This window comes from Papaver somniferum, chromosome 7, assembly GCF_003573695.1.
Source record: "Papaver somniferum cultivar HN1 chromosome 7, ASM357369v1, whole genome shotgun sequence".
Taxonomy (NCBI): Eukaryota; Viridiplantae; Streptophyta; class Magnoliopsida; order Ranunculales; family Papaveraceae; genus Papaver; species Papaver somniferum.
The window spans coordinates 1499933-1520925 of record NC_039364.1 but is presented as its reverse complement, the minus strand read 5'-3'; the positions used below and the strand labels follow the sequence as shown (position 1 = coordinate 1520925).

At 35.2% G+C, this 20993-nt stretch overlaps 3 pseudogenes; 1 reads left to right on the top strand and 2 right to left on the bottom strand.

Annotated features, from left to right (window-relative positions):
• Positions 1 to 2227: 2227 nt before the first annotated feature.
• LOC113292770 lies at positions 2228 to 3056 on the bottom strand (annotated as a pseudogene).
• Positions 3057 to 4274: 1218 nt separating this feature from the next.
• Positions 4275 to 11188, bottom strand: LOC113293563 (annotated as a pseudogene).
• A 1096-nt stretch (positions 11189 to 12284) lies between these two features.
• Positions 12285 to 15940, top strand: LOC113294267 (annotated as a pseudogene).
• Positions 15941 to 20993: the final 5053 nt, after the last annotated feature.

Below are 20993 nucleotides of genomic sequence, written 5' to 3'. Positions count from 1 at the left end.
TTTTTACGAATTGGAAGAGGAAATTTATATGAATCAACCAGAAGGTTGTGTGGTGGCTAGTAGTGAAACCAAAGTTTGCAGGCTAGTTAGATCACTGTATGGCTTGAAACAAGCGCCAAAACAGTGGCACGAAATATTTGATACCGTGCTAGTATCTAATGGATATCAAACCAATGAGGCATATGCATGCATATACTACAAATCTACTGATTCTAGTAGTTATGTCATTATCTATGTCGACGATATGCTTATCATGGGAACTAGCCTTGCTGTTGTCGATGATACTAAGAAATTTTTAGCCTCTAAATTTGATACGAAGGATATGGGAGAAGCTAGTGTTATTGTGGGGTTAAAAATAAATAAAACTAGCGATGGTCTCATATTATCTCAAGAGCACTATGTAGAAAAATTCTTGAGAAAGTTTGGATATTTTGACTGTAAACATATGATGCAAATATCCATCTTCAGAAGAATAAAGGAAATAGTGTTTCGCAAACTGAATTTGCTCAAATTATTGGAAGCCTTATGTATTTGATGAATTCAATAAGGCCTGACATTGCTTATGCCGTGGGCAGACTTAGTAGATATACACAAAGTCCCAGCAAGGTCCATTGGACTGCCACCGAAAGAATTGCCAAATACTTAAAAGGTACAATGGATTACGGAATCAAATTCAGTGGCACTCCGCCAATTTTAGAAGGTTATAGTGATGCTAACTGGATCTCTGATTCTGACGAAATCAAATCCACTAGTGGTTATGTATTCACTCTTGGCGGAGGTGCAGTATCATGGAAATCGTCTAAGCAAACTTGTATTGCTCGGTCGACAATGGAATCAGAATTAATTTCCTTAGAGAAGGCATGTTTTGAGGATGAGTGGCTTATAAATCTCTTGGAAGATCTTCCCGTTGGTATTAAACCGCCTCCATCAGTGCATATGCTATGTGATTGTCAGGCAGCACTAGCAATAGCAAAGAATAAAATGTATAATGGGAAGAATAGACACATTCGAATACGACACCGTATTGTTAAACAGTTACTAGAGTCCGGAATAGTAACTATAGACTATTTAAAGTCAGAGTTGAATTTGGCCGATCCTCTGACAAAACCACTAAATAGAAGGATAGTGGCAGAATCGTCGAAGGGAATGGGGCTAATGCCTAAACCTTAGATCAATGGTGACTGTAATCTCACCTATTTGATTGAAAACATCATCAAATAGGTTCATAGAGGAAAAACAAATCACTAGTTGTTCTACAGCACTATCAAAATTTTGAGAAGTCCATTCCTATGGCGCGATAGTGCACATATGCAGTAAGGATGAGTTATTACAAATACTCTTAATGAATTCCATACCATTTGTTGGGGTGTATAAATGCAGTACACATTTGATGGAGATTCACCTATGTGAGTTTGGAATAAGGTCGATTCCAGTAGAAACTAAGGCATGTTTCTACATAACTCATGAAACCAGGAGGGCGCAGGACCGAGAAGCGCCAAACCGCAGAACAATACTGATTGATAAACTCCGCGTGGATGATAAGCCCTCTGCTTTACAAACATAATAGTGCTTCATAGAAACCTTTGTTTCACCATATTCTTCTAGTAAAATATGATTTATCAAACAAAGATTGGTTCATAGCCCAAAAGGCACCAATTCTAATGCGCTTAGTTTGTGATGTTTTAAAGACTACTCTTTTAAGGTATATTTTTGAAATGTGAGGGATTGTTGGAGTTTTATACCAAGTTTCAAAATACATACTGTAACATGTTAAGTTACGTGCAGTTACAATCGGTTGGTTACAGAGAAGAGTGACAAAGAGAATTGCACCACTTAGTGAAGTGTTGTGTTGATTGGTTAACACCAATCAACAGTTTCATAAAGGACGAACAGATGTATAATTGGGTCTTAATCCTAAGAGACACATCTGTTGAATTTCTATATAAACGGTGAGACTTCTCAACTGTAAGAAATGAAAAGAGCAATCTCTCTCTCTCGTTCTCTCTAATCAGCAACACCATTGTGAATTTCTGATTGCCAAGAAAATATACTTAGTATTGTTCATAAGGATCCAGTATTGAGAGTGCACTCTTACCGGATTAAGATCGTTGAATTCTGGGGAATAGACGCCATTAACCGTTTGCATTGTAGGGGAGAAATCTATTCTTAAGGACAGTGAGTTTCTTCACGCCTCGATCCGTTTTGTTCACAGTTATAGCATCCAATTTCAGCAGAAGATATCCAACATGGAGTTCTTGCTGAAGTATCTGCAACCCTTCTCTCCATCAGTTACCAACAGCAACTTCAAACCGTCGAACCAAAGTGACATAACATTCTTCTCATCTGATGGATCCCCTTGGGTTAAGAATTCTACCTCCTCATCGCTAACCTTGATAACGTCTGCACTAGTCCAGATACTCATGATACCTTCGCGAGAAGCTTCAGCAGAAGGCCAGAGAAACCTTACATTAGGATCATAAGAAAGTAAAGCAGCAGATTCTCTGGCAGCTTTCATGGCAGCCATGTGTGCTCAACGACATGGTTCAGTGATCAAGCTAATGGAACCATAGTGAAAGATTTTAGCCTGTTTGATCAAATCCATGTTAATCTCAGATTCTTTTAACATCATGTCTTCACTAGGGTTTCTGTAAAACATAAACTCCCTTTCACCATCTTTTTTCAGCGTAACAAAAGCAAGAGAAGTTCTTGCATCTTTGTCATAGCATACACCTACAGTGTTCACTCCAATACATCAACCAACATATGCCCAAATTCACCATCTCCAAACTTTCCAATGAAAGCAGAAGAACCTAGTAATGGCACAAGCGACATCAGCAGGAGCACCACCCGGAGCCCTATGTTGTAAAAGACGCTAGGAAAGCGCCTGAAATTTAGAAAAAACCAGACTCAAATATAATTTGACGCCTTTTTTGGCTAGGCGCTAAACCTAGTGCGCCTTTAGCACTTAATTCAGCTAGTGATACACCAGCAACATCTGGCACGAAATCAATTAACATCTCACCGAAACACACAACGTCTGATGATGACTTCGACATATTTCTCGTTAACTTCTTCAGTATGATCTGAGATATGGTTAGCTAGAGAGCAAAGACTAGAAAATTTATTAGAGAATCGTGTGATCTGAGGATGGGTTACGGTGAGTATTTATACTGATAAAACGTATATACTAGTTATAAAAGAAGGGAATTCCTTTATGTACCCCTTGAAATTATTAATGATACCCCTTTATCTATATACCCCTGAAAATTGTCTATATACGAGTTATAAAAGATTTTGTACTAATAATGTTTCAAGAAAGGTCTAAAAGTTAAATACTGTACTAATGGAGTTTCTGACTTTATGAACTTCAGGTGATCATGGGTTTCTTTGTTTTGTGAAATTGAAATGTACACGGTGTTGAACTTAGTGGGTGGGGAACTGTTTGTTTGTCCGTAGTACAATTCCACCTTCTATCATTGTTGAAGTTCATGTTCGTAACTGGGCATGAATACTTCCCGGATCTTATAATGAATTTGAGTATTTTTATGTAGTTCGTATAAACAGAAGAAGATATTGAAGATAAAGAAATTAATTTCACAATTAGGGATTTACCTCCGAGGAAGATGAAATATCTTCTTTCTTTTGTCTCCGTCAGTATTTTTTTTAAGTAGGGGTATCTATAACAAAATTTTCATGCAATTTTATAATTATCTTATTAACTAAATTGTCATAACCAACTTAGTGGGCCTACCGTTAGTATTTTCGAGGGGTATATAAAGGAATGCCCTGGAAGAATTAGAATCAGTATCTGGTTATGACTATCCATAGATAATCCTTCCTTCGATGGGATCCTTAGGAAAATTACCGATTTAGGAATCTTAGGGTTCTGTTACGTACTAGGCTACTAATGAAGATTCTAAGCACTCGTGTAATTATCATATTGTCTAGCTAGGGACGTAGGTGCACGCCATGCGCATGATCAGGCCCTATTCTCTGTTGGGGTGATTCGGGTGAATGGTTTACGCATTAAACTGTAGACACAATATAAAGTAGGAAAACATGAACTAATAATGTTTGAGATTACAAGCATTATGTATCATGATAAGCTGATAAACCAGAACTGTTAATGGGAATGTATGTAAATAAACATCAAACCTACATATGATAAAATCAAATCCAAAATCACTTCTGCAACATGTAACTAGAGAGACACCGCTAATAGCAGTACCACCAAATGTCGAGATGGTGACGGTCTAAGCATTAAACCGGAATTGTTAAATAATGGGGGGAGATGGAGTCTCCCACACGTCGAAAACATTCTTCAGACAATGGAGAGTGAAAAGTGGGTCGCAGCCTATTGAGAAGTCGCTAGTTTGGTGTGGTACATCTTTGACAGTATCAACAATGTTTGTTGATCCATTACTACTGTGTCAACTATAGTTATTTATCCCTTTTCAAACGTATCAATTGTTACAGTTGATCCCATCCGTCTAATTACTTTTCTTGCTTTACAAGTTCTTACTTTCCTATTTTAGGTAGATTTCCTTTTTCTTTCAGTTCAATCGGTTATTGAAAACCTATTTAAAGGCTATGCCTTCTTGTTTAGACACACATCTCTTATTATCAATATTATTATCAAGTTTGATTATCAATCTTTTTGCCTTAGAAAATCTAGATCCTAGAATCAGATTTTAACTAAGTTCTTGACGGAACTTCATCTATCTTCAAAACCTAAGCAACTAGTTTGCTATATCATGTTCTGTGCTACACCAGTTGGTATCAGATACAGTGTTTTTATATTCTTATCTATGAACAGATCCTACACACAGCTTCCGCAATACAAATTCAAAACCCTATTTTCTTTTCAATGGGAGAAAAATTTACACAACGAAGCCCTTGCTAAAGCACTTTTCAAATCATTATCTACTGCTCTCATTACAGAACTTAAGCCAAAGTTACAAACACAAATCAATTGTATCTTAGATACGAAGCTTGCAACTATCGAACAGAAGTTCGTTTTTCAGGGAGAGTCTAGATAAATTATGGAAACATGTTGGTTTTGAAGTTGAGATGCCTGGTTTATCTGATGATACTGAAGATGAAATTAAGAAAACAAAAGCTCATGAAGATGATGAAACACCTAAAGATATGAAGAAGAATCCTTTTGTTCAGTCTACTCATGTTCCTGAAGAAATTTCTCAATTTCTTAAGTTCACAAAACAATTTGAGAGTTTTCTTAATAGTCCTTATAAGAAACCTGCAAATTTGAATCTCCACGGTGATGAAGATGAGGACAAAATTGAAGTCGAAGAAGAAAAAAGTGGGAAGATGAAAAAAGGTTAAAATCCAGCATTAATCCTTATGGAACTTTGCCTGAATACAAATTAAAAGCTGATATTCCCAACTTTCATGGTGTTTTAAAAATACATGAATTGTTGGATTGGTTTTATGAAGTAGAATCTTTCTTTACTTTCATGGAGGTACCTGATTCTTCTAAAGTAAAACTGGTTGCATATAAGCTAAAAGGTGGAGCTGCAGCTTTGTGGGATAAGATCCCTGAAGATCGACGTAACGTTAACAAACATCCAATACGTACTTGGAAAAGAATGAGAGATTTATTAAGAGATAAGTTTTTACCTCATGATTATATGCAACAACTGTTTATTAAACTTCAACACTGTCGACAAGGAGCTAGACTTTTCGAGGAATATGTAGCTGAATTTTATAGCTTGGTTACACGTAACCAGTTGAATGAAACTGAAGCAAAATTGGTTGCACATTTTATTGACGGTTAGACAACTTAATTCAGCAAGGGATGACACAATCAGTGTTTACCATGGTTGAGGCGATTCAAAAACCTATTAAGATTGAAAAGTGTGTACTCAGTACTTCTAGACAAGCAAATCCACGTCAAGCTGTTTATCAACATTTTTATAAATCTGCCAGACCATATAATACTTCGTGGTTACCAGGGTGAAAAGGGATCAACAGTAGTTGTTGATCCATATCAAAAAGGGTCAACTGTCTTTGTTGATCAACAAGACAGAAGTACTAGCCAATCATCTCAGCAACAACAATCAACATATATTCCTTCAGAAACTGCTCCAATGATGCATATACCATCTGCTAAACCACCTCTGACTACTCCACAACGATATGTTGCTCGCAATACTAGAGGTAATCAATTTCAACAGCAATTTCCTCCTTTATCTAAACCATCTAATCTTTATTCAAAATTTATAGGGGATAGATGTAACAAGTGCAATCAAACTGGCCATACTTCTAGTGACTGTTGCAAGTTTCATGCTTATATTAATGAAATTCCGGAAGATACACAAGAAGAAGAGATATTAGTAGATGATGAAATTACTTATCTACAAGAACATGAGACTTACAATGCTGATTTCCTTGGAGTAATTCGACCAGTTTTAATCACTGAACCATGTCCTACTCAACGACATAATATTTTCAAATCTCATTGTCTCATTGAAGAGAAGCTTTGCAACATGATCATTGACAGTGGAAGCACAGAAAATTATGTCTCTGCACAATTTGTTGAAAAACTTGGTTTATCTATTACTTCTCATCCAAACCCATACTCAGTTTGTTGGATCAAAAGTTTTTCAACTCATCAAATCACTCATCAGTGCTTGGTCAAGTTTTCTTTTCCTGGATATGAGGATTATGTACTATGTGATGTTATTTATATGAATGCAGCAAGCTTACTGTTGGGAAGGCCATGGCAATATGATATTCGTGATGTTCATAATTTTTATGAAAACACTTATACTTTTGTTCATGAAGGTTTTACAAAAGTTTTATGGCCTTTACAAACTTCTACTTCAGTCAAGGAGCCAACAAACAAGAAGATGACTGCCCTGGTAGCTACAATTGTTCAATTTTTGAACACTCATTATTTGAGCTCTCATGAATTTATTAAACATATGGTGGAGATTCCAGACAAGGTACAACCTTTGTTATATTTTTTTAGTGACTTATTTCCTTTTGAGTTACCAAATGTTTTACCTCCACTTAGAGATTTACAACATCAGGTAGACTTTATACCTGGAACTTTTATCCCTAATCAACTTCATTATAGGTTAAGTCCTAAGGAACATGAAATATTACAAGGTCAGGTTGATGATTTGTTACAAAATGGTTTGACAAGACTCAGTAAAAGTCCATGTGCTAGTCCAGCGTTTTTGGTAGACAAGAAAGATGGTGGACATCGTATGTGTACTGATTGTAGAGCTTTAAACAGAGTCACAATACCATGTAGATTTCCTATACCAAGAATTGATGAGATGATTAATATGCTATTTGGTGCTAAAGTCTTTACCAAGCTTGATTTACGTAGTGGATATCATCAAATACGTATTCGTGAAGGTGATGAATGGATAACAACATTCAAGACTAAAGAAGGCTTATATGAATGGTTAGTAATGCCTTTTGGATTATCTAATGCTCCTAGTACTTTTATGCGCCCAATGAATCAAGTTCTACAACCTTTTCTTGGAAAGTTTGTCATAGTATATTTTGATGACATACTAATTTTTAGTAACAGTGAAGAAGAACATATTTCACATTTATCTCAAGTGTTTCATGCTTTAGAAAACAATGTTTTCTATGTGAACTTAAAGAAGTGCATATTCTTTACAAACATAGTTACTTTTTTGGGATATGTTGTGTCAGATAGTGGTATTTCTGTGGATGATTTTCTAAGGTTAAGGCAATTCTGGATTGGCCTACTCCAACATTTATAAAAGAAGTACGAAGTTTTCATGGGTTAGCTTCTTTCTATAGAAGATTTGTTAGAAATTTCAGCACTATTGCAGCTGGTTTAACAGATTGTTTGAAGCGTGATACTTTTGAATGGACTGAAGAGGCAGATAAGAGCTTTAATCTTCTTAAATAAAAATTGTGCAGTGCACCTGTTCTTGCCATGCCAAATTTTGATTAACCTTTTGAGATCCATTGTGATGCTTCTGTTGTCGGCATTGGTGCTGTATTATGTCAAGAAGGAAATATAGTTGCATATTATAGTGAAAAGAATTCAGATACAAGGAAGAAGTGCTCAACTTATGAGTTGGACTTAATTGCTCTTGTTCAAGCTCTTAAGAATTGGCATCCTTATCTTATTCACAGTGAGTTTGTTGTCAACACTGATAATCAAGCTCTCAAATTTTTAAAAACTTCAGCAAAGTTTGTTGTCAACACTGATTATCAACTATCAATCAATATACATTTCCCATTAAACATCAGAGTGGAAAACTTAATCAAGTTGTTGATGCTTTGATTATGAGATCTCATCTTATAGTTACTCTTAAACATGAGAGTTTAGCTTTTGATTTCTTGAAAGATCTTTATGGTGAAGACAAATAATTTAAGAGTTTATGGGAAAAGTGTGGATCTTCAATAAGCAGTGGTATTGATTATCTTATTCAAGATGGGTTTCTTTTAAAAGGGAATCGATTATGTATTCCACGATGTTCTTTACGTCTTCATATATTACAAGAACTACATGGAAGTGGTCTTGGTGGACATTTTAGACGTGATAAAACCATTGTTTTGGTTGAAGAACATTATTTTTGGCCTTCAATTAAAAGAGACGTTCAGAAGTATATACAGAAGTGCATTATTTTCCATCAATCTAAAGGGAATATTCAAAATACATGATTGTATACTCCTTTTCCCATTCCTGTTGCACCTTGGGTAGATATCAGCATAGACTTTATGCTTGTTTTACCACGTACTGCCAGGAGAAATGATTCTATTATGGTGGTCGTTGATCGTTACTCAAAAATGGCTCACTTCATAGCCTGCAAGAAAACTATAAATGCCTCCAATGTTGCTTACCTATTTTTCAAAGAAGTGGTACGTCTGCATGGAATTCCCAAGACAATTACTTCTGATAGAGACACTAAGTTTCTGAGTTACTTTTGGAAGTCTTTGTGGATGCGTTTGGGAACTAAACTTCAGTATAGTACAACTGCTCATCCTCAAACAGATGGACAAACTGAAGTGGTCAATCGGTCTTTAGGAAATCTGATTAGAGTCAAGGTTATTGGAGGAAAAGAGAAACAATGGGATAATCTACTTCCAAATATGGAATTTGCCTATAACACTTCAGTCAATCGATCCACAAGTAAAACACCTTTTCAAATTGTTTATTCTAAGGTTCCTAATCATATTTTGGATTTGGTAGTTCTTTCCAAGCTACGTAAATCAAATGCTAAGGCGGATAACTTTGTTGAGAAAGCTTCACTCATACATCAAGAAGTTAAGTCAAAGCTTGAAGAATCTAATAACAAATACAAGGAAGATGCAAATCAGCATAGAAGACTTAAAACTTTAGATGAAGGAGAATTGGTTATGATTCATCTCAGAAAAGAAAGATTTCCTACTGGTACTTGTAACAAGACCAAGATGAAGAAATATGGACCGTTCAAGATTTTGAAGAAAATCAGTGATAATGCATATATTGTTGATCTACCATCGAATTTGAGCATCTGTAACATCTTCAATGTGCAAGAAATTTTTACATTCCATGGAGAGAATGAAGTTCTTTCTATTCATTAACTCGAGGCAGAGTTTCTTTCAACAAGAGGGGACTGATGTAGTACATCTTTGACAGTATCAACAATGTTTGTTGATCCATTACTACTGTATCAACTATAGTTGTTTATCCCTTTTCAAACGTATCAACTGTTATAGTTGATCCCATCCGTCTAACTACTTTTGTTGCTTTACAAGTTCTTACTTTCCTAGTTTAGGTAGATTTCCTTTTTCTTTCTTTCAGTTAGTCGGTTATTGAAAACCTATTTAAAGGCTATGCCTTCTTGTTTAGACACACATCTCTTATTATCAATATTATTATCAAGTTTGATTATCAATCTTTTTACCTTAGAATCTAGATCCTAAAGTCAGATTTTAACTAAGTTCTTGACGGAACTTCATCTATCTTCAAAACCTAAGCAACTAGTTTGTTATATCATGTTCTTTGCTACATCATAGTTACACCACCAAGACTAGATGTTAAAAGCGAGTACTCAGGTCCAGAAAACACAGAGATACCATCATTGCCTCCCCTGGAATAAAATATATGTCCTCCATGTAATGTTAATTTAGGATAAGAAGGATACGTTTTGTTTTTCCGAGTTATTGGATTCCATCTGATGCTACCAATGGTACTTCTCAAATCTATGAAACCCAAATCTTCATTATTACCAGCCACACATATTGAATTACTTTCTTCGATTGCAATTGGATCGTAAATATATTTTTCTTTTACATGAACTTTGTTGGAGCAAGACCAAACCCTTGTTTTGATTCTAAAATCTAAAAGACTAATGTGACTCTGGTCTCTCCATGGGAACAATGCAGAAACAAATAAACAGTTACTTCCATTTAGCCATTGAATCTTATCAGCATCACCAAGAGGACAATCAGAAGGTTCATTGAAATAATCAGTCTGTTTCCCAGTAACTTGATCCCACATTCCAATTCCGCCAGTACAACTAGCAAATATCTTACTATTAGAGTTAGAACATAAACTTCCAGCAGTTTGGCCTTTAAACTCATACCTGTGCATTAGATCACCTGTCGATGAACTGAAAAGACCCATTCCTCCATCTCTATCCCCTGATCTTTTGGAAGCACTGACGACAATATTCTCTGAATCGATCTACCCAATACCATTAACTTTTCGATGATCCAGAATCAACGGTGCGTGTTCTTCAAGCATCCAATTGTACACATGAACAAAGCTTATATGAGCAACAGCACAACCTCCATTAGGACTTGCCCTTATTGCAGTACAATGGTGAGGAGCGCGACCCTTGACCGTACTTGTTAGGTTTAACTGGTAACCATCAAATCTGCCCCACTTTGCAGTTCTAACATTTTCTAAAAGACCATAAAATAAAGCTTCCTTGTAGAGTAATTTTTCAGGTATGTTAGGAGGAAGATGAAACTCACCTGTTCTTAAGAGATTAAGAAGAACAGAGAAACATTCAGGGTCTCGATCGATGAAGTATTCATCATTGACTTCTCTAGGTTGAAGGTTCCATTGATCATCAAACATAGCTCCAAACACGGAACTTCTGCACGCGTTTGCAAGTGTTGTTGCTGTTGTTTCAAAGAGTTTTCCCCCAACATTGAACCTCACCTTGTCAGTTTGCATTCCCATTTATCTTTCCAGTAACAAGTACTTTTTCTCAGATTATAGATAGAGTCTGATTAATTGGTATGGCTTGTTTGCATTCTAACCCATCATCAGCCATTTATAGAAAAGAACGGAGAAATGAAAAGTCAAAAAACTCTTCGAAATTTGAGAATTTATTCATAACCGTGCATTATAGTAATTGCAATTCAATGTATCTCGGTAATCGATGGACTTAGAGAACGTATAATGATGGAATGTTAACAGTTTCATGTATTATGCATACTAGGCCAGGCTAAAGGGTGCTAGCACTGTATTGGAGTACTACCTCATGTCCTTTGGAGTGACTGTCATCTAAGGTATGATTAGTCTTGATGCCTTTGTGTGACGACGGATAGAAGATAAGCTGGTATTCTAACCCATCAGCTACTTACAAAAAAAAAAAAAAAAAAAAAAAAAAAAAAAAAAAAAATGAAAAGTCAAATAAAATCATAATGGTGTGCATATATGCATGGAACTTGAGGATATTTATTAAAGATGCTGAAAAAAAGTCTCCAGTGGCGCTAACTAATGATTTGGAATTTTAGATGATGATTGATACCAATAACCTCAGTTGAAAATTATTTGTCAATCAAAGATGTAAGCGGGATTCACACTTGACCGGAAAATCCGCATGCATGAATGCAAATCGTTAGGATACCGAAGGTTCCATTGTACCGTAATTTATTTGTTGAAAAAGCTGGTCTAATTCTGCAGAGCAATTTCTTGATAAATAAAGTGTTCTGCAAAGCAATAAAAACCAAATAAAATTGGTAATTTGTCCTCGTAAATTGTGCAGGCTTTGAGACATGTTTTCTTGTTAAGAAACGATGCTTCTCGGCAATTTCTCCCGTGATTATTATTATACCATAAAATTATTGAATTTTTTGATTCAAATCTATCAATTATTTAATCTCTAATCTTGTATGAAAATCCTTAACTTCACTTAATAATTGCTGTATTAATAATTTCTCTGTTCAACTCCACGTGCTGCTCACACTCAACTACTGTTCTCAAAAGAAAGACAAACCCTACTAGTATTATGAGATCAGAGAGCTGTTAGATTTAAAAATTGAGACAGACCCATTTTTAAGCTCAGTCTTTTAGATTGAAAGTACCCAGAAATATCTAAACTTTCTGGAGATTTGAGTGTGTTTTTTAGTTTTTTATTCATCTTCTCTTCTGCTCTGTTCTTCACTGAAAACCCCTGTTTTGTAAGAGAAAAGAAAATGCTGATTAGAAGTCATCAAGTTGTTAGATTCAAAAATTGAGCAGAACCCTTTACAGATCTCAGTTTGATTCCACTAAATCAGGTAGAAATTTCGATACTTGTCACAAATTTGAGTGTTTTCTTTTTGAAATCTTAGTTTGGGGTTACTGAAATCTGAAGTAAAGAATCTCCTCTTTTAGCTGTAAATGTTGAAAATTTCTTACTTTTGATCTTCTCTTTGGTCAATAAAGTTGATAATAGAATCTGGGTCTTTACTGGAAGTACTAAATCTCAAGAAAAAACTCATCCTTCAATGGTGATTTCAAATTTATAACTAGTTAGGGTTTTGGCAAAATGGATCCTTCAATTAAGAAAGAAAATGGGAGTAATGGAGGGGTAGAAGTAGTTTTAACAATCTCATCAGGTGATGAACCAATCAAACCACAACAAAAATCTCCAACCTCAACTTCAACGACACCTACTAAATCATCAGAAACCAATTTCATTCCACCAAGAAATTCAAATGTAGGAGGTGGTGGTGGTGGCGGAGGAGGATATCAAGAATTTGATAGACCAAAAATCCAAATGACTTCATTCTGTCCATCACCTGAGATTTCAAGAGCTTGTGGAAGCCCTCGCCGGCCTCCGAAAGTGCCTGATAACATTACACCAAGAAGAGCCTTAGCTAGGTCTGCATTCTGGAAGCCGAAATCTCGGTTTGTTGAACCATCTGCACCTTCAGCTGCAGATTTGGTTGATAAAGATAAGGCGCCGCCGTTTCCGTTTAGGACTTCACCGACAAATAGAGTAGCTGGGGGTACACCTAGAGCAGGTGGTGGTACAAAGACTGCACCTGTTTCTCCGAAGACGCCGTTCTTGTCGTCCCCTGGAGGAGAGGAGGATGAGGATGAGGAAATTTATAAGATCGATAAGGGTGCACCTGCGGATGTAACGTCACGTAAGTGGGAAACAACTAGAATTATCATTGAATGGATTTTGTTGATTTGTATTACTGGTTGTTAGTTTGTAGCTTAACAGTTCATAGATTGCAACGTATGATGATGTGGGGGTTGGAACAATGGAAATGGTGTGTCATGGTAATGGATGTTGTGTGTGGAAGGTTGGTTACGGCTTGGATTATTCATGTTTTAGTGTTTTTGATCGAGAAGAATTTTTTGTTTAAGAAGAAAGTTTTGTATTTCGTTTACGGATTGAAGAAGAGTGTTCAGATTGTTATATGGTTGAGTTTGGTGTTGTTGTCATGGACATTGTTGTTCAACCGTGGGGTAAAAAGGTCGAGAAGTACTACTAAGTTTCTGGATTATGTTTCGACTGGAATTATTTCGTTACTTGTTGGATCAGTTATATGGCTTGTGAAGACATTGTTGGTAAAGATGTTGGCTGGCTCATTTCACGTTAACACGTTCTTTGATAGGATACAAGAGAGTATTTTTCATCAGTATGTACTTCAAACACTTTCTGGACCACCAATGATGGAGTTAGCTGAGCAGGTTGGGGCTGTTGCAAGTACAAGGCAATTGAGTTTCCGGAGTACGAAGACACCTAAAGGAGCTGAAGCACCGGATGTCATAGATGTGAATAAGCTTAATAAGATGAAACAAGAGAAGGTTTCTGCTTGGACAATGAAGGGATTAGTTAATGTGATAAGGACTTCAGGGTTGTCCACGATTTCAAATACAATCGATCAGATATATAGTGAACATGATGAGCAGAAAGATAAGGAGATTACTAGTGAGTGGGAAGCAAAAGCTGCTGCTTATCGGATTTTCAGGAATGTCGCCAAACCTAATAGCAAGCAAGGATATCGTTTAGTCGCTTTGATGATATCTGAAAAAAAAATAATTTGGTCAGTTCTTGTTCTTACTTTTTCTTTTTGTGGACTACTAGGTATATTGATGAGGATGACTTGATGAGGTTCTTGAGTAAAGAGGAGGTGGATAATGTGCTTCCCTTATTTGAAGGAGCTGTGGAGACCGGAAAAATTAAGAAGTCATCTTTGAGGAACTGGGTGGTAATATACCTTTCAACTTTTGTTTCTTTAGATCATTCAAGTTTTGTTGTTTCCTCCGGTTTTATATTCCTAAGATTGTTTTCCAAGCCTATGTCATTTCTACAAAAGCAATTTATGTTCATTAAAGTTTAGCTCATTATGCAAGACCGGTATGCACAATGAGCTAATTGGTCAAGTAATCATTTTCAACTTCTGTAAATTGAGGATTTTTGGTTTTTGTTATCAGGTGAAAGTCTACCTTGAGCGCAAGTCACTAGCGCATTCTCTAAATGACACCAAAACAGCTGTGAGGCAGTTGAACAAACTTGTTTCGGGGGCTGTTATCGTTATTATGATTATTGTGATGCTTCTCATTATGGGCTTCTTAACAACCAAAGTGGTTGTTTTCATGTCCTCGCAAATGTTATTGGTTGATTTTATGTTTGGAAATACTGCGAAACAAATATTTGAAGCTATCATCTTCGTATTTGTAATGCACCCTTTTGACGTCGGGGATCGTTGTGTTGTTGATGGTGTTCGGGTAACCTTTCAAAATCTGTTCTTCTTGAGTTATTGTTTGACCGGTAGTCATTTGCTCAGGTAACCTTTCAAAATTCCTTGAAATTTCAGTCCAAAATTTTATTCAGCTGGAGCATGTTTAGCAGTAACATTCGCTATGTGCCTGACATTGCACAGCTCAAACAACAGATTTAAAATTTGAAAGCAACCAATTGGAACTATGGGTTACCTTCTCCATAGCAGGACTCAGATTTTTATCAATATGCTTAGGGAAAATACACAACAATTATCCCTTGGATGCAATTGAAGGCAAATATAGCTAGAGTCCATGGAGAATTTTTTGGAAAAGCTAGGTTATGGTTCAACAAATCCGTTCCATGGAGCAAATAATTGGAAGAAAAAAAACATCTCCATTCTATCAGACATTAGTTCATCAACACCGGTAAATATGAAGTCAGAGGTCTCCACCTTAGAGTATTAAGGCTGTTTTGAGGCATATGAAATGATTTGCCTGGCTAAGGTGTGTTTATAAGGGGTATCTTAGGGTGAGTTACCTTGATTAATTTATTAGTTTACTTATTTATTTGTTACTTTTTATTTTATATTCTTTTTACTTTTTTGATTTTTCTATTAATTTTTTTTTCTTCCCTTCTACCTTTCCCAACTTGAATTTTTTGACTAAATGAAACGGTTTTATCACTTTTCTAGCTCGCGAACTGGTGAAGAGGTGGGAGGAGTTGAATCAGAAAACTGATCGAGAGAAGTTGTAAAGTAAGAACCAAATCCTCGTTACAAGGAAATGTACCGAATAAAAAGTATTTCCCACAAACCTATGTCTTGTTCTCTTGCGTTTGATTGATACATTAGGTTTATTTAAATAAAAACTCAAGTTTTTTGGATGTTACAAAATGAAGTTTGGTTGAATTATCAACCAAACTGTAATTATTTCATTCTGAAGGTGCTGCTGAACAGTTCGGTTGTAATTAATCACGAAAATGATAGCTCAAGTTCATTTTATGAATAAAAACACTAAGTCCGTATACCTTTGTTTTCCTTTAGAACAAGCCAAACCTAAGTTTGTCTCTTACAGAGTGAATCTTGGACGATATGTCGATTGAACCTGGGTATGTTTTCAAAACACCTAGGTTGGATTGACAAGTTATCAGACGAACTTCATATTTTTCTACGCATATGAAGAATACTCGGAGGTTCAGCTGATAAATTGTTAGCCGAACCTAGTGCGCTGTAAATAACAAAAATCACAAAAAAATAATACAAGAAAATTAAAATGAAAAAACATGCATAAGAGCAGTTTTGTCATTAAGAAAATACATGGATAAGCCGATAAGGGGATTTTAGAATTACCACCTAGAGATCTTATTTGTCTTTATTTGATATGCCTATATTTTTTTATATATGTCTTAAAATGGATCTAAAACATTGTATTAGGGTAAGTTTCTATGAAATGACGAGGGTACCCAAGTACACCACAATCTTTTCGATTTCAACCTATATAAGTCTGATACCAAGTGACCGTCTATGGACAAAATCGAGATAATACAACAACGAGGTGTACACTTGATAATAGTTGCGGTATGAAACCAACATACTATAGGATCACGACCAAGTGTCATGGATCAACGTACACGTGTTATTTACTTTATTATAACATAAAAAAATTATAATGCGGAAGTAAAGTAAATGACAAATCAAGATGGTGAGGAAAACGCAAGTGTAGAAAAACTCCGAGACCTAGTCCAGTTTTGAATACTTACAGAATTAAACCGTTATACAAAGAATAAACTCAACTTCGTATAGTTGAGACCAAGTAATCTACCCCTAGTTTCTTAGTTCCCTTAGTATTCCTGCGCCTAAAACCGTCTGGCCAACACACGTGAATCCGAAGATAGAAATTACTAACTTGAGTTGCTTTTTAATCACTCAACTCCTTTTGATCGTACTCCAAACAGTAAATGAACAAAGTTGTTTGGCAACTCCTCTATCAATTCTTAAGAATAAAGACATGTTGGGTTTTCACAAATGATCTTCTATTTAAACAAGTAAACTCCTTTTTCGGGCAAGATCAATTAAGATCCGAAATAATCAGATCCAAATTCATAATTATCAGATTAGGATATTGAAGATACCATCAAATGATAGTTCCCAATGTATATGACTCCTTAATCAGAAAAATCTTCTTGTCTTCAAATCTTCAATTGTACCTACACACAACAACTTGATTCCAGTTATGATCGATCACGCAAAAAACAAAGTCTGTCAACAATGGATGATCACAAGTTGTCCTCATTAAAAAAAAGTTTTGAAGCTCATGTAGATACTTTGATCTAGTTTGAGTGACCTTATGTCAGATCAAAAAGATCTCAAGAATAATCAAACTAGGTGAAATTAAAGTTTCAACAACCGTTATTCCATCAAATCAATAATCGAAAACTAAATAACAATGCTCTTGTCTAGTTTCCACCAACGGTACTTTCTAGATATTTTTTATCCAAAAGAAATCTTTAAATGAGCGGACATAAGAGATTTCCGCCGGAAACAATGAAGTTTTCCTGGCTAAGGATAGTTTGAAAGATTGACAAACATATCTATTTATATACCAAGGTTGTTTGGACAATAAGGAAATTATAAAAATGAAAACCTCGAATGATATGCAATAAAGTATCTGATTCCGGTTATCATATTTCCAACTAATATCCAACTTGTAATTATGAAATCTCTCTTTACAAAGTATTTAATATTAGTTTTGCAACTAAATAATATAGTTTTATAAAGATATGTTTTGATTGCTGGAAAATCAAAAACATATAATTCGAAAATCTTAATTAAAAGATTCTCCAAATTTGGGTTTGGGATCACCTTAAGTATCAAAGAATATCTTTGAAGAATCAGTGATAAGAGTTATGTACATGTTCAAATTATGTCGACATCTGGAACTTTGAGTGAATCGTAGTATGAGCATACATAGATTTTCATTACTACCAGGGTTATTTTGAGTGAATCATAGTGGTATATCTGAATTCGCATTTTCATTTAGGGTCACAAGGTTATTTTGATTTCAATCAGTAAATAAACACTGTTAGATCTAACAAACGGTCATAATAAACCTAACTAATGTAAAACCATATCTCTAACTGCCGCTGCCGCCTTTGCATTTCTACTTCTCCATTAACAAATCAGTCCAAACCTTATTTTTTAATCACTCAAATTACCAACAATAATACACAACTCACTGAACCATCCCTTTGTTTCAAAAAAGAAAACTCACTGATCTAACTAAATCGTAAAAGGTTATAGAGAAGAGACTGAAACAATATAAATATCAAAGCAGCATCATTCCTTTTCTTATTCCTGATCTTGTTGTGTTCGATTTATGGTATGTTCATCAACATAATTATTTCTCTGTTTAATTTTTGATAAGATGATAACTTGTTTTCTCATAGATATATTTTTCTCTCATAGATCTGTTTTTGTTGATAAAAAAACTCTCTAACTGTCATAATGTATGTCTTGTTGGTTTGAGCGGTGGTGGTGAGGGACTTAGCGGCGACGGCGGCGGTGGTGGTTTTTACGGTTACTACGATCCTACAAGCGGCAGAAGTTGCAGGACCAATGATGGCCATCGTAGCTAGGGAGAAAGCATCGGGATCAACAAGCATACGGGTTTATTCGTCACGCTCACTGGAGTTGTCCTATTGCAATCAGTCCTTTAAGTTTGTATGTGCAATTCATGCTTGATCAAGTACATATTTAATCCTTAAGAAACCTCCACGTTTATAAAATACACAATCACATCCGTCTATGGAAAATATGTTGGTCAGCAAATCTGGTCAGGCGATCAGCCACAAAATATATGTTATGCGTTAGATCAAATAAATCAACGATCAATAATAAACCCTAAACTAAACGGGCAATTTCAAATCCATATAAGAAGAAAGGTTGTCCACTTACCCTAAGATCCAACAGCCAACAGATCTGAAAAAGATAATACACAAAAACTCTTTTGTGTAAATTCTGTTTAAATCATAAACCTTTAACCGTCGATATTTCTACTTAATAGCCGGCGGTGATGGTGGACACAGCTGCGGTGGCGGCGGAGGTGGTTTTTACAATCCGACTAGAGGCAGGTGTTACAAGACTAAAAACGGGCATTGTAGCTCTAGAGAAAACATCAGGATCAACAAGCTTACGAGTTTATTCTTCACCCTCACTGCAGCTGCCCAAATTATGTAACTCATCATATCTTTTCCACATTTCATCTTGTTGGGATTTTAGAGCAATTTAATTGATTGAACTCGTGAGTCTAATTAGTAATTAAAAGGAAGAACTCACACTGTATGTTGAAGATGTAGTGAAAGAAATTGTCGATCACTTTTAGTAACATGTTATAGGGGAAGGGGGTTTTATCAGAGGAGCTGATATAATATGACAAAAAGGATCATTAGATTGTAATTTCAAAAGCCTCTTATCAAAAAAATAATAATTAATGACTAATTAACCCTTACATAGTTTAGTGTTGATAATCTAGTTTAATGTTGATAATCTAGTTTAGTTTTGATAATCAAATTTCACTTATATTTACTCTAAAACAAATCAAAATCATATTTTATTTAGAGTTTAAGAAAAAAGTAAAGTATAGAGGAGAAAAAAAAAACCTTAATTTTGTGATATTTGTGAAACCCAAGATTTTGATTCACTCAACCGAAATGAGTGATTCTTGTGACAAATTTGGATCGGTTCTACCAAGACTTAGAATATAGTTGGGACCGTTTATACCATGATTCCAAAAAAAATCTAGGATCGGTTCTACCAAGTATCCCAAGATAGGTAGGGATCGATTCTACCTTGACCCTCAACATAAAGTTAAGATCGGTTCTACCTGAATTCCCACATTATGTTCAAATTGGTTATCCAAATATCTTCACTGAAAACCGGGCTAATAAACATATTGATTTATTTTCGATTACGAAGCAAGTTGGTATATCTACTTCCTTTAAACCAATGTAATATAACATGGTTTCTTAGGATGGAATTACACTTATACCCAATACACACTCAAGTATCAAGTTACATAGATTATGTTTATGTCGCATTCACGAAGTTGAAAAGATAAATGTTATACTTAGTAATTCAATATACTTCATTGACATTTTGATCATACTAATATGATCAAGTTTAATACTAAAGTATCATATATATATATATATATATATAACCTCTTATGTTAGTTTTCAATCTTGAATGACATGAAATAAATTATTGGAATAGAAACAAGTCAAGTCGATATCACATACTAACCTCAAGTGCGAGGATGATGTCTTCGTTATAATCGATACGTCTTCACGTTCTTCACGTATTCAAAGTAATAACTGTATGTATCAACATTCATAGATTTTCTAGTCTAACCTAAACAAAGTTGACTCTAGTAATTTTAATCAAGTTAACCTAATTGAATTTTGATACTCAAATATGATAACCAAACTTGACATACCAATACTTGGTGGGTTTAACCGAGCAATGATCTAACATAACTAATATATATTTTTTAGAGATATGTTTTGATTGTTGGAAAATTAAAAAATATAATTCGAAAATCTTAATTAAAATATTATCAATATTTCGGTTTGGGATCACCTTGAGTATCCAGGAATATCTTTGAACAATCAATGATAATTATGTACATGTACATATTATATCCACATCTGAAACTTTCCTACCTAGAAAACCCTAATTCCAAATTCACAAAAAACCGTAAAGTAATATGTGAATGTTGAAAATCGATTTTGATCTTGGGAATGGCTCTACCATGACTCCTAACAGAGGTTAATATCGGTTCTACCAAGTCTCAAAATACGGGTAGGGATCGGTTCTACCATGAATCCAAACAATATCTAGGATCGGTTCTACCAAGACTCGCCATATAGGTAGGGATCATAACTACCATGATTCCAAAAATAGCTATGATCGGTTATACCAAGACTCCTAATATAGATACTGATCGGTTCTACCATGATTCCAAACAATAACTATGATCT